Here is a 15,709-nt window from a genome sequence, read left to right as displayed (position 1 = left end):
TCAGATGAATGTTTTGGAGGAGGTTCTTCTGTAGGTCTCTGTCTCTGTCGCTGTCACTGTCTCTGTCTCTGTCTCTCTCTCCCTTTCTTTTTCCCTCCCTTCCCCCCCCACCCCACTCTCTCTCAGATTCTGCATGGTGAAATATGGGCCAGAGAGAGCCTGAGAGAGGCAATAGGATCTTCTTGGTAGACTCATAAATTCTTCAGAGGTTCCTCCTAGAGCAAATGGTTCCAAAAAGTTTCCTATACCATGGCCAATGGTGTGATTGTTTAGGCTTTGAATACTTTTCTTGGTCTGTCTTGCAGTATCCTATTTTCTAGTGCTCAGCTTACATAGTGGTTTCTAGAAGATATCACTCTATTGCCAACCAATGAAGTGTTAATTATTTAACAATTAGAATGAATACCCATACTTCATCCAGCTCCTTCCTGCCTCATGGTCCTTATACCTGCTGTCACAGGCTGTTCCCTCTGCTTGAAACACTTTTTACCTATTACCCCTCACCCTAACCCCAGCAAATTTCCATATTTTCTATCCAGGCCTCAGGTTAAACATCATATCGATGAACTCTTCCTTGACTTCTCCAGTTTAGCAAGTACTATCTGTAGATGTCTCATGTATGATATATCTCTCTTTGATAGTATGTATCTTGATTGTAATTTGTTAACCAAATTACTGCTGGACTGTAAGATGATGAGAGCAGGCTGTGTCTGGTTCACCACCACGTCCCCAGAGCCTGATGTACAATAGATGCTCCGGGAATATTTATAGAATGAATGAATGAACAAATGATTGCTTGGATTACTACCAGATGGTTGCTACCAGAAGAGGAAAGAGGCTGCTACCATTTATTGGAGACCAGTAAACTGTTCCACACACATACATACATAAAACCAGTAATAATGATAATGGTTATTCAGAACAGTTAAAAGCCAATTGAAGCATATTCACGGTAAATTCCATTTAAAAAAGATAACAAAACGTAGGGAAAATAATGATTATTATATCTCCCTGCATATGCAATAATGCTTCTTCCCAACAGTATTAAGCAATCCTAGTAATTGTCAAAGTTCTTCAACTTCTTTTTGGTGTCCCTTCCCTTCAGTTCTAGTAATAGGTGCCTATCTGGTGAGTTTGTGTGTTGGGATACTAGACTCTTACTTCAAAATACACGTTTTCATTCAAATACATACTGAGTATTGCTTATGTAAGTCACAATTGCCAATGAGTGACATTAGATAAAATACTTAACCTTTGTGTACCTTAGTTTCCTTAAATATAAAATGGAGTTCTTAGGACTAAACAGGATAATGCCTGTGGTAAAGCTTTTAGCACAGTACCTGGCATACTGTAAGCTTTCACTAATATGATTATCATTTTTTTTTATTATGTTGGCCAAGTTTTATTATGAAACTAAATACAGACGAGATAACTGATTTAGAAAGAATATATATTACATGCTCGTGAAGTTGAGACTTCTAACAAGTTTAATTTTTGGAATCATAATTTATGTATCATAAAAAACAGGCTATGTAAGAGCTCCAGAATTCTGTCGCTATTTTATAAGAGATCCTTTTTATGAAAATATCAAATGTAGCATATCTTTTTAAAAATAATTTCTTAATTTTTAAATTATAGCTGTCATATGTTATTATATTAGCTTCAGGTGTACAGCATAGTGATTAGACATTTATATTACTTAAAAAGTTATCACCCTGATAAATCTAGCACCTGTCTGACACCATACATAGTTATTTCAATATTATTGACTATATTTCTTATGCTATACTTTACATCTCCATAATTATTTTATAACTACCAATTTGTACTTCTTAATTCTTTCCCCTTTTTCACCCCAGCCCTCCACCCCATTCCCATCTGGCAACCATCAAAATGTTCTCTGCTATCTATGAGTTTGTTTCTGTTTTGTTTGTTTGTTTATTTTGTTCTTTAGATTCCATATGTAAGTAAAATCATATGGCATTTGTCTTTCTTTGTCTGACTTTCTCCACTAAACACAATACGCTCTAGATCTATCTATATAGTTGCATATTGCAAGATTTCATTTTTTATAGCTATAATATTCCATTGTACATATGTACTACTTTTTCTTTATCCATTCATCCATTGATGGATGCCCAGGTAGTCTCCATATCTTGACTATTGTAAATAATGCTGCAATGAACGTATGGATTCTCATGTCCCTTCAAAGTAGTGTTTTGGGTTTCTTCAGTTAAATACCCAGAAATGGGATAACTGGATCCTTCTTTGTCTCTTGTTATAGCCTTTGTTTTAAAGTCTATTTTGTCTAGCGTAAGTATTGCTACCCCAGATTTTTGTTTATTTGTTTCCATTTTCATGAAACATCTTTTTCCATCCCTTTACTTTCAGACTATGTGTGTCTTTCCATCTGAAATGAGTCTTTTGTAGGCAGCAATTGTAAGGGCCATGTTTTCTTATCCATTCAGCCACTCTTTCTTTTGATTGGAGAATTTAATCCATTTACATTTAAATTATTTGCCGATGGATATGTAGTTATTGCCATTTTATTATTCATAAATATATATATTTTTTCTTCTTTTTCTTAAAGAAGTCCCTCCAACATTTCCTGTAATTCTGGCTTAGTGGTGATGAAGTCCTTTAGCTTTTTCTTGTCTGGGAAGCTTTTTATCTGTCCTTCGATTCTAAATGATAGCTTTACTGGGTAGAATTATCTTTGTGTATGTCCTTACTTTTCATCACTTTGAATATTTCCTGCCAATCCCTTCTGGTCTACAAAATTTCTGTTGAGAAATCGGCTGACAGTCTTATGAGAACTTCCTTGTAAGAAACTAACTGCTTTTCTCTTGTTGCTTTTAAGATTTTGTTTTTAACCTTTGGCATTTTCATTGATGTGTCTTAGTGTGGGCCTCTTTGGGTTCTTCTTGTTTGGAACTCTCTGACCTTCCTGGGCTTGTATGTCTGTTTTCTTCACCAGGTTAGGGAAGTTTTCTGTCATCATTTCTTGAATAAGGTTTTCAATTCCTTGCTTTATCTCTTCTCCTTTTGGTATCCCTATGATGTGAATGTTGGCATGCTTGATGTTGTCCCAGAGGCCTCTTATACTCTTTCCCCATTTTGGGGTGGGGGAGGGATTCTTCTTTCTTGTTCCTCTTCTGACTGGGTGTTTTCTGCTACCTTATCTTCCTCTGTTTCATGTAATCTACTGTTGATTCCTCCTAAGATATTCTTCATTTCAGTTATTGTATTCTTCATTTCTGATCGGTTATTTATTATGTTTTCTATCTCCATTTTTATGTTTCCCACTTCTTTGTTGAAGTTCTCATTGAGATCACTGAGCATCCTTATAACCAGTGTTTTGAACTCTGCATCTGGTAGATTACTCGTCTCCATTTTGTTTAGTTCTTTTTCTGGAGCTTTGTTCTGTTCTTTCATTTGGGACATGTTTGTCTTCCCATTTTGGCTGCATCCCTGTATTTGTTTCTATGTTTGAGGTAGAGCTGTTATATCCCTCAGTCTTAGTAAAGGGGCCTTATGTAGTAGATGCCTTGTGGGGTCCAGTGGCGCAGTTTTCCTGGTCACCTGAGCTGGGTGCTTCAAGTATGTCCTTTGTAGGGATTGTGTGTGCCCTCTTGTTGTAGTTGAGCCTTGGATAATGTTTACACATCAATGGGAGGGATTGACTCTTGGATTGATTGGTGGTGAGGACAGGCCATAACAACGGTGGAGGAGCTATTGTGCAGGGGCTGACTCTATAGAGCAGGATTCACTTTAGCAGGTCTCTGGTGCTTGTCTAGTCTGCTCTTTGGGTATATCATCATTGGATATGGCCCTGGGTGGTGCTCTGGCTCAGACCGAAGGCAGCCAACAGGTGTGCAGGCCAGGGCCTCCTGGGAGGGGCCCCACCACAGGCCAAGTTCAGCCATGACCTGTGTCCTGCCTGAGGCCACCTACTATGAGCCAGCAATAAATCCTAGGTTAGCTGCCACCCATGCTGGGCTTGGATGTGCTTTGAGAGGCCAACTTGCAAGCTAAAGCCAGCTACTGCTAGTGCCGGACTTGGGGCTGCTCAGCAAGAGGTAGGGGGCACCCTGAGGCCAAATGCTACTTGTTTGGATTTTGTAAATCTTTGAGAAATTTTAGGAAAGTCTGCAGCATGAACCAAGACAGGCTGTTCATATAGAAAAGTCACTGGAAGCAGTTTGGGTGGCCTACAAGTTTGGTGGGTCAGAGTCTCGGGAAATCACCTGGGCAGGGCAACCTGTGTTGGCCAGGTTGATGGAGACTCAGATATGGTGCCTGCCTATGTCTGCATGCCAAGAAGTGTGAGGGATTAACAAAGGATCTGCTAGTACTTCTGTCTGGGAGAAAGTGGCCCCTCCAGCCTTTGCTGTAAAGCCACACAACCGAATTCCTCCCCGCACATCCTGGCACCTTTCAATCTGCTGCTCTAGCTCTGGAGCTCAGAGTGAGTGAGTCCATCAGTGAGTAAGTCTGTGTTCAGACTCCTTAAGAGCAATGTCTGTGACTATAGTTGCTCTCTGTCCCACTCAGCCACAATCTCCATTGGTTTTCATAGCCAGAAGTTGTGGTGACTTCTCTTCCTGGCACTGGAACCCTGGGATGAGGAGCCTGGTGTGGGGCTGGGACCCCTTCTCCCTCCGGGAAAACCTCTACAGCCGAGATATCAAACATCACATGTGGGTGTGGGACCAGCCTGTTCTGCATCTCTGCCCCTCCTACCAGCCTCAAAGGTGGCCTATTCTGTGTGTCCCCAGTTGTAGAATTTCTCTTCAGTTAGATTTCAGGCGATTCTCAATGATGGTTATTCAGTAGTTTAGTTGTAATTTTGATGTGGTCATGAGAGGAGGCAAGCACAGCATTTACCTTCTCTGCCATCTTGACCAATAATTTAACAATGATGTAATAATGATTATCATTATTTTCATGTCAGGAACTGTTAAACTCTGGCCATCCAAAGATTGAAAAGAGATGATCCTCTCTCTTGCGAGTTCATGGCATGTGAATGATTGGTGCTTTAGTGCTCAAGAGTATCTTTTCTTCTTTACAATCAGCCAAGTTTATAAGATGATCGTCAGTGAGAGTTTCTGATTGCACTTACTCTTTACGACAGCTCCCAGCTTTCTCAAAGTTCCAGCAGAGCTACAGTATGTTCACAGTGTACCACTCCTAGCAGCATTTAGTTTTCTTCCCAATCAGTCTGGCTCTAGCCCGTAAGTGTCACATGGGGTCTTCTTCCCCATACCCTGTGGCATTTGAATGGCTGGGCAGATGTTTGGCCATTTGCAGTCTTACTTGGATTACATTGAGCTTGGGTGCTGCTGGATACATGGTTGAAGATTCAGGGAAAAAGGTTCACAATCTGTGAAGCATGTGAATTATATTCCTGTGACATTTTAAAAATTCTTGGCAGAGGGGGAGTGTTGAGAGAAAGATAATAATCCGCTGTTACCTTCCCCTTCATTTGACTGCTGTAAGAAATCTATTGGGAAATCTGATGAATTGGATTCATCATTGTGCTTCCCATTCATTAGCCTCCTTCTTCTTCTGTACCACTTCCTACTGGCAATGTGTGATTAGAAAATACTTTTCACACAGGCATGTGATTGATGTTCAATCCCCAAAAGATTCTCTGATTAACACAATGGGTTCTAAGTGAAACTGAGAACAAATTTTGGCCTTTACTTTTATAGGTGGAAATGTCTCATAAGGGATGGCTGTTTCTTTAAAAATGCCATCTCAGCCTTGTGGGAGATTGGTGTTTGTTTATGGCAAAGTTCATGGAAGTTTCCTCCCACATTTCCTGGAGACTTTCACCTGGATGTAAGAGAAAAAAGAAAAGAAAACTTCAAAACGACATAACTTAGAACCATTAATGCATTTGCATAAAATTTCTAATATTTCTAAAACAATGTTCACAATACTATTTGGCAATTGTTCTTTCTTCCTCTTAGATTTCTCTCATTTGCATCTTCACACTGACTGTATTTATGAATACAGTTAATAATTAGAATTTACTGTGTATCAGGCAAGAACTTTACATGGATTAATTTTATTGACACCTAACAACAACCTTAGGATAGAGTACCATTATCATCCTCATCTATAGGCAAGGAAACAGAGGAAGAAAGAACTAAGATAAGTCACCCAAGGTCACAAACTAGTAAGTAGGGGAGCTGAGATATGAACCCAATCAGTCTGGCTCTAGCCCGTAACTACGATACTCCATTGCTATTCAACCTCTAGTCTGTGCAAAGTGAACCTATTTAGCTCAAATCCAAGGACTATGCAAGTTATTGGAGAACCTTGCAAGGCAACCAGAGGCCTCTGGGTCTCTGTGTTGGAGAACAATCTACTCATGTGCCCTTCACTAGAGGCCATTTATTGCTTTGCTGCTTAAAGAAACAAACCTTTAAAGGTAAATTCAATCTTATGAAAAAGGTTGTTAACAAGATAAAATAATAAGAAATCTTTCTTTTCAGTGAAGGTTCCATTGAAGAAAACAATTCTTAGTTGTACTTAAATTTAAAACATATAATCTCTTTTCAGGCTTAAAAATATGGACCTTGTAAATGAAACCATATAGATGTTTGCATTTTTTTTTCCTTTTTTTGATTGGTAGTAATTGAAATTATTATATGTCTTAAATTTTGTTTTTTAATGTTAAATATCGCCTCTGAGAGAAAACACAAGAATATAAATGATTCCTGTGATAAGTCTACTCAAGCTGAGGCTAGAATCAGTCAATTCTATCATTTGTTTTTCATGTTTGTTTCCCTTCTTATGTTTGTTTGTTTGAAGGAATTAAATTTCTTATACTCTTATTTGGTGCAATGGGATGATGTGTTAGACATAGATTGAATTTACTGACTTCAACATCTGTTTTCAGAAATCTTAGCCCTTCTCGCCTTTACTTGGAAGCTGCTAAGTTTTACCCCAAGAACGAGTTACACTTTGAGCAGTTAGGGTGAAGAGTTTACCAGGCCCTCTTAAACGTCCATACCTTTTATGTCTTCCTGAGCAGAGCTCTGGGGATAGAGCAATGTGGTCTTGGCTATTAAAGACAGTGGGCCAGGAACACCTGGTCACAATAAATATAGGCTCCTTCTTTTAGCCTTCTCTGTAGTCTTAAAAATGAATCTACAAATTTTAAAATTTGTCATTTCCAGGATTATGATAATCCTAGGTAATGAGACATTTTCACGAGTCCCACATTGTAAATCTGATGCTCGCTTATTTAAAAGACCGTATCCAAAAAAGATTAAATTTTGTTAATTGTACAGTTTCCTGGATTCGATTCATATCAACACCAGATAGACCTGAAAATCAAGAATATTTACAAGATATCTAATTATTAAAATCATTAAAACAAATAACTTTTATTGACTGTTATTTTAAGAAATTGATGATCACACTGAAAGCAATTAGGCAAATTCCTGTAGTGTAGGAATACATTTGGGTGAAGTCTAAATATCTGTGAGCTTCAGTGAGTCTAAAATCTTCTTTCCAAATAATAACATTAATTGGTATGTTTCTAATTAAAAAAGTTATTCATGCTTATTTTAGAAAACTTGAGTGGATAAAAGAAGAAAACCATCTTCGATCTTATTCATGCCTAAAATCTTGACACCCAGAAAAAGGCAATTGTGTATTCTATAGAAGGTCCTTTTGAAAAGCAGATACATTTTGAACTTAGTAGGTACTTGAGTTTAAAATACAAATACAAATGTCTGATAATAGCAACAATCACAATGGCTGTATACCCAATTTTTTTATGGTAGCACTACCTAATTTAAGATGAATTTTTCTTATTTTTTTGTTACTTTTTCCATTTATAAAAGTAACTTTTTAAATATGGAAAATTTCGATAATATAAAAAAATCACTCTTAATTATCTCTACTTCTCTTAAGACAAGCAATGATATTGGTATGTTTACATCTAGTCTGAAAGCCTTTTTTCTTACTTCAGCAGGTGCTTTCTTAGAAATGGATTGGCTTGGGACCTCTTAGAAAGGCAGGCAAATTTGACAGTGTCAGGCCATGGAGCAGGGTTGGACAGACTACAACTGTGTAAAGGGAGAGTTTCCAACTGTGCTCTCTGGGCAGGAATCTGTGGGTGGGGTGTCTAGGGAAAGAAATGAAAATGATCTGTTCCATAAAAGCAATTTCAAATGTATTGGGGCTAAATGATCTGTTTGGGCACTGTTCAGGTTTGCTACCAGCTCTTCTTTGCTCAGAGAAATGGTGCCTTGTCATTATTCCAACTTGTGTTCCACCACAATGTGGTTTTTATTTTTCCCATCAACTTGTGAAAATGACCAACCCAACCTAATAGAATTGGGAACATATTAATTAGGTCTTCATAAATGCTTATTGAACACAACTGAAGAAACTGAACCTATAATCCGAACTGCAATCTCACTTAAGAATATCAAATTGCTTTCATGAAAGTCTGTAATTGAACTTAGCTAAGGGATATATCTCTTAAGCGAAAGTAGACATAATTTACTAATTTACTATGCACTGGGTAAGGTGATGATGATGAAGGTCAGGGAGAATTGTGTTTTGTGTGGGTTTTTTTTTGACAAAGCATTTTGCTTATCTCGATGAATATGTATAAAGACATGACTATGTTACATATGTACAAATAAAATTCTTTACAAAAATGCCTTGGGCTATGGTATTTATGGACCTATTTTTAGGAAAAAAAATAAGAGGAACTGAAAATGCCCCAAAATAGAGAACGTCAGATGCCAAGAAATATGCTCAAGAAATAGTGAAAACCATAAGGAGAAAAATGTTACATTTATACATTAGCAGGAATCTTATTTTTGCTTTTATGAATTTTAAAGTTGCATTGATTTGACTCAACCAATTTTATTAGCATCTCATTTCTACTTAGAATTTTTAATGATATGCGACCCATATGTTTGGAGAATTACTTTTTTATTCCTTAAAAAATTTCTTTAATGTTTGGAAAGTGTCAACTGTAAATATTATCAGTTCAGCCTAGAAAATTGAGTCAGTGAACATTCCTCTGCTTTAATAGATGCTCTTTTTTGTAATCTCTGATATCCTGAGACCCAGAGGATCTGTGTTTCTGAAAGGGTGGCCCAAAAACCACCTATGTCAGAACCACTTGGGCATTGATTAATATGCAGATTCCTGGGCCCCATTCCAGAGCTACTGACAGAGAATTGATGGATTTTAGATTTTGTTGAAAGCAACCACATCCATAGACTGCTCATAGTCCTCAAAAGTAATGATCTGCTCCTCTGGCATATCTGTTTCAACTTTATTGTCTTCTACTACACATTATATTTGAAGTTTTTCAATTCATATCCCACTGGAATTAGTTTAGAAGAGCCCAGACCAAGCCATACCCTTGAATGCTCCTGACCCACTCTTCTAACTTTGCCGTATCTGTCTCGTCATTAGATTTCACATCTAATCAGATAGAAGACTTGGCAACAAGTGCAGGTTTTTTAGCTTTCTTTGACCCTTATTGTACAAGGCACTCTTCTCTTAGCCTCTTCGCTTCTTCACCTTCCACCTCCTCCTCAGATCCAAAGAAATCCATGTCATCATCATCTTTGCTATCAGTAGCTCCACTACCTGTGGTGTCTTCCACATTAGCAGGGCCATACTTGCCCAAAGCTTTCTTCACTCTTGACAGGCTGGTCTTTTCCTTTCTGTAGCACTCAATGTGATTATACCAACGTAGGGCATGATACAAGTTGGCAGGTGGTGGGCTGGAGACTGTCTCAAATATCGCTACATCTGCTTGTGATAGCACATACACCTTGATGTAGTTCTTGTCCGTCAGGTAGCCATTGAGTGCCTGGATGCCAGCAGGGCTTTTCAGGTCTCCAAAACCCATGGTGTCTGCTGAACTGGCAGATGGGCAGCAGCAGGAGCACTGGCAGTCAGCGCCTAAAAAAAAAAAAAAAGGTGAAAGAACACTTAGGTGTGGGCTCCAGAATTCCAGGTGATGTGTATGCACACCAGAGTTTAAAAACCTTGTGTAGAGTAAATGTTAGGAGGTATTTGTTTAAAGATTTAGGTAAGCCCAGAAAAGAAGGGATGGAGTACACTGGTTCTTTCACCAACAGAGGTCACTCACTCTTTAGTCTTGAATTCCATTCTAACAGGCTAAGAGGGAAATAACAAAATCCACATGAGGAGGGTGAACTGATATCCAACAGAAGAGAAAGCCAGGAGGTCTCTTCTCCAATGAATGAATCAGTTTTTCAGGCATTGTCATAATAATAATAATAATAATAATAATAATAAATGCCATCTTTTGATCGCTTCTTTGTGTTCAGCACTTTTCACATGCAACTATAGCAGATCTCATCAATCCTCTCAATAACTCAGTGAGATTAGCACATCTTTATTTTATTGATGGGGCTCTTGGGGCTCAGAGAGATTAAATAACTTGGAAGGGAGACCCTCCTAGTAAGTCGTGGAGATGGTATCTCTGATTACAGATCCTGGGATCTTAGTCCCCAAACCACAATGCTTTCATAACTCTTATAAACATCAGCTTTGACGGCAACCTCTCAGGGAAAGAGCTTTAATTGAAATGTTTTTCTCCTCTTCCATGCCTTCCTTGAATCCAGTTTGAGCAGCTAGTGTCGCACATTTCATGTTGGGACCCAGTAGCTCTGTCAAAACCACAAGCAGAGAGAACTCAACACTGGCTTTGTCATTTCCTATTGCTGTCCAGCTTCAGGGATTTACTAGTTTTTCCAATCGTGATGTAGAGCAGCAATATTTAAATGCCCACTGTGGGCGAAGATACACTGCTAAGTTAAGGAAAAATCTGTGAGCATGTCAAAAGTGTTCTCTCTCTTGATCTGGGTACTTGTTACATGGGCGAATCCAGTTTGTGAAAATCAGCAAACTGTACTCATGAAATATGCACTTTTCTATATGTATATTACACATTGTTAAAAAATAAAATAAAGCTGTAGTCTTATTTTGAATTATATAACTTAGTGGCTGAAACTTACCTTCTCTTTGTCATCTTCCACTGGTCTCTGCTTCCCTTTTCATTTCCAAATCAACAGTTTTCTGGTGAGAAAGGGGTAAGGAAATTGCTTCAACAACTGCATATAGAATTATTTGTTATACCAAAAACTTGGAGTAGGAATTAACCCTGGTGAAAGAAATGGTCTGTTTCCTTGTTGAATCTTTTTCATCTCTTGGTTTCAGTAATCTTAAAAGTTCAGTACATTTTTCTGTTACGTTAACGCATTGTGTACCGAACAGGCAGACACAAAACCTCTTGACCGTGCTTTAAAATTTTTGCTTAAGTAACCTCACAAGACTCCCACATTCTTTAGTTCTGCCTGTATTGAGAATCAGCAGTTACTTTTAAGTTTTAATAAGTTTCACATGTCTTGTAGTGAAACCGTGTTTGGTTAATTCCAACCTTTAATTAGTAGGCTCTGGATTGGTGTACACCAGACTCAGGGACGTTATTAGTGAGAACCGAAAGCGATGTGTGTTGCTCCATAACAGATCAAAACAAACCTCGTGTGCTCTGACAGCATTAAACCCCACTGAGACCTGACCAGGATATGGTTTTCAGTTGTAAAAGAAAATTGTAATTCACAAGTCCTTGCCAGATGTCGTACCCCCATACCTCAACTTCATTACATCTACCCAGAGTTGGTGGTCATGTGAGGTTTAGCCAAAAAGACTCGTTTAGTTTTTAATAATTTAAATATTTATTCAAAATCCTCAGTGGGCATATTGATACATCACGTTTTTGGGGTGCTTTTTAATTTTAAAAAAAACATTTGGGACGTATGTTCTTTGGGATGTAAATGATACTTTTCAATTTAGGAGGCAACTTTGAAATCCTCTCACTTAATACAAGTTCTATCTCTTGACGATGTTATAATGAGAAGGAAATGTTCATCTACAAAGTGTAAAAAGATGCTGAGATAAAATAACTGAAAATGAGCGAACCTGAATGAAAATACAGATTTAGAAGCTGGTGTCTGTTTTAAGGAGTAAACAAATGAGTTCTAAGATTTTTTCTTATCTCAAACCCATACAAACACCATGGACGTCACCAAGTGCAAATTTTCAAAAATCTTTAGTAGGTTGACCAAGGAAAAAAGAACCAATGTGTTTTTAAAAAGTTGTTTGATTGGCAGTGGCTTCTGAAGTGTTGAAAGTTATTAGATAAAGTTCAAATACCAATGAACATGATGCGTTTGCAAGTGACACACAGTTATACCAGGACAGGGAGACTCTGCCCAAGGAGGAGCTTAGCCCTGGGCTCTCAACTCCCGGACCTCTAGGCAATTTTCACTCTCTTTCCTTCATCACTGTGTTATATGACTTTAGCAAAATGCACATTTTGTAACTTATATTTCTCATATCCTTTTTCAAATTGTTAGATTTGTGAATGTTTTCTTTGGTTAGACAATTGGTGTTATTCTAATACTTATTTCAATATAACTTCAATGTAATTTCACAGTAATTTGTAATGCAGATGGCAGGGCATAGTAGTCACTTTTACCTTATCAGCAAATCATATTTTATCTGGCTATAACTATAAAAAGTTATTCTTGAGGGAATATTGTAGCAAGATTATTTTTTTCAATGAGATTTTACTGTAGTAAAGGTCACTGTTAAATTCCAATGATTTAAAATGTAAATTATTGTATTATTTTTTTCCCCTATAAAGGATTAACTACAGAAAGCAACTCCAAGGTATTCTGATTATGTACATAATTTGACACTAAGTTCCCTGTTGACTAATTTGAAAGATACCATTATGTTTCCTTGCTTTTAGAAGCCCCTGATTGCCCATCACTGAGGAAAGAGCAACAGTTTAAAATGTGGTAGAAGGAAGTTCTTTTAAAGAAACTCCCCTCTCTCTTTTCACACATTTTGAACTTGTGAGGAACCAAATAATCACATTTTTGAGAAAGAGTGTTTTCTTTCATCAATGCCAGGAGCAAAAGATTTTTTCTTTTAAAGCTGGCTCTTAGGATCTCCAGTGCTAATTTGTGTGTGTGAACTAAGCAATAAAACCACACAGGCAAACTTGAACTAGGCTCTGAGGTTGGAGGATAAATTTGAACCTTCTTTGGAATTTTTCCTTTTGACTTATTTTCCTCCCCAGATACAAACCACAGAAGCAGAATTTGTTGCTCTCCATGCTGTGTATAAATTATTGCTGGCACTGACTATTTGAATCATATTAGACTCTAAACATCTTTGAGAGGGCTAAATTTTTACTCTTTCCTCTCCATTTTCAAAGTAAAAATTTCAACCTCAAGAGCTAACAAGATCCAAGCATCTCTTGGTTAATTATCTTTTCTGAATTTTCATTAACAATTCATTAACACACAATTTGAAAAAATTTCCCCTTTTCCATATTAAAACAGGTAGATAATGAATTGCTCTCCCCGCTTTTTTGCCCACAGTGAAAAAAAACTTTAAATCATTATCTATAATTTAAAAAAGTCTCCTGTCTTTGAAAGATTATTAAATAGACAAACTAAGAAAGGTATCTTATAATCAGTAAAATCTTAACATTTCATGAGGATTGATAAATATTCATTTCTTTCGGCCTTTATTATTAGATTTGTTAACAATTTCAATTGCCACATTTTTGTAAAAAAATAAAAATTGACATCTTTTTATTCGAATCATTTTATTAGCACAAAGAGATATAAGAATACTTCTTTATTTGTTGAGTGTATGTACATATATCTTTGCGTAGAGCAAACTTTCCATTGCCTCTCTTTCTACCTATTTGAAGTAAAAATGGCATAATAATAATAGCAGAGATTTGAAATCAGAAGACCTGGATTCCAGTCTTCATTCTGTCTCATATTAGCTATATAACTTTAGGTAAGTCCTTTAATTTTTTTAAGTCTCAATGTACTCAGCTCTAAAAAAGAGGAATTAATAACATCCACTTCAAGGTTTACTGTTTGAGATTACAAGTTCTAACACATTTAAAAATATTTGGTAACTGTGAGGTGATGTGTTATCATATTACCAACCAGGGGTAAGTATCTGCTATAAGTAGCTCTCCTATTAGCAAGTATATTACCTAAGACCACAGGGACATAGGAGATAGTGGCAAAAAGATACATTTTTGGAATTAGACCATTTCTGAGTTCAAAACCTGGATCAGTGTGTTATTAACTCTAATACGTTTTCACAAATTTCTTTCTCTCTCTAACTTTCAGATTCCTCACCTATGAAAAGAAGGATAATAAACCTCAAGGGTTCACCAAGAAGATTACATGAGATAATATATACATTGAGCACTTAGTATAGTGCCTGGTACTTAGCAATTACTCAATACATTGTGATATAATGTTATTACAATTTTGTCTTTACTATTGGTAATCACTGTAAGTTCTCCTTGGGTAATTAAAATTATTTCTTCTTTTAAAAATGAGAAGCATTTATATCTGACAGGGTTCATACAAATGAAGCAACTCAGTAAAGATTTATTGAGTGACTATCATAACCTTCATTAATAGAAGAATTTTAAAATGTACTTTGCATTCCTTAGCAAATGCCCAGCCTTTAAAAAATATTTTTGTAGGACAGATAGCAATCGAGGCTTATCTACGTAAGCTTCCAATGATTATTTCACCACAAAACTTCAAATAAAGATACTTATAATTGTTTTTTGTTCAAGTACTTTAGCCTAAGATAAGTGTTTGTAGCCTCACATAATCATCTTTATGCAGTATTTTCCCTTGCTAATAATGTCAAAAACCTATGCTTGCTATAGGGACTTCTCTTAGTACTCAAGGCATTCAGCAGAAGTATAGCCGTCCAACAGTTTTGGAGACTAGGTAAAAATGCTTTTCATCAAAAATCATTGTAAAAGAATATTTTAACAGTACTGTTAACTTTCTATAAAATAAAACAAGTATTTTGGTTTTTTTTTGTGAAATAGATCAAACTGAAAACAAAGTCCACAGATTATTCCCAAATCTTATTGCAAACCATCGTTTTAACTTTTATCACCATAAGAATTAACAGTAGCCGAAAGAATGAAATCACACCACCGGTTTTGTGCATAAATGTCAGCAGTGACATCGCCAGATGTTAAACTACAAAAGGACAAGGTGTTGGAGGCGTGGCTAATCCACAAATTAAGCAACCATGCCCTGGAATTTTGACTACAAATTTTTGTTCGAGAAGCTCTTTTGTGCTTATCCGATCTCCTCACTGGCGGAGGTCTTTTTTCACATGCCTGAGAAGTTAGAAGCAGACACTACCATTAGTTGACAGAGGAAGAAGCGGAGACAAGAGAGAAGTTAGGAGTGTTTCAAGGACTGCAGGTTGGTGGGAGAAGATGCTGGCAGCAGATTTCATTAGCTGAAGCAGTCTGGTATCTGACTCAATTCCCTGGGCAAAGCTCCCTGCAGACACTGCCCCACATCTTAACCTTCTCAGGAGGTTTTCTCTTAAAAACCCCCAGGAGACTCCCAAATCCTGCCATTTAACCTTTGTGCACACTTCTCCTTTTGCCTGGAAAAGTCTTCATCTTCCTCTTGGGGACCTTCCGTTCTTTGAGAACCACTCAAACACGACTTCCTCCATAAAGCCTTCTTTCACTGGGCACCTCCCACCCCATGTACCTATGTGGTAAAAAAGGTAGTATGGCTGGTCTCCAGGCACTCGTCGTATA

The 15,709-nt window shown here is 37.2% G+C and overlaps 1 pseudogene; it reads right to left on the bottom strand.

The window, feature by feature from the left end:
• Positions 1–9,228: 9,228 nt before the first annotated feature.
• Positions 9,229–9,901, bottom strand: LOC120604830 (elongation factor 1-beta-like; annotated as a pseudogene).
• Between the last annotated feature and the right edge of the window lie 5,808 nt (positions 9,902–15,709).

Source organism: Pteropus medius, unplaced genomic scaffold, assembly GCF_902729225.1.
Source record: "Pteropus medius unplaced genomic scaffold, Ma_sr-lr_union100, whole genome shotgun sequence".
Taxonomy (NCBI): Eukaryota; Metazoa; Chordata; class Mammalia; order Chiroptera; family Pteropodidae; genus Pteropus; species Pteropus medius.
Note: the sequence above shows the minus strand (reverse complement) of the source record. Positions and strands in the feature narration are given on the sequence as shown.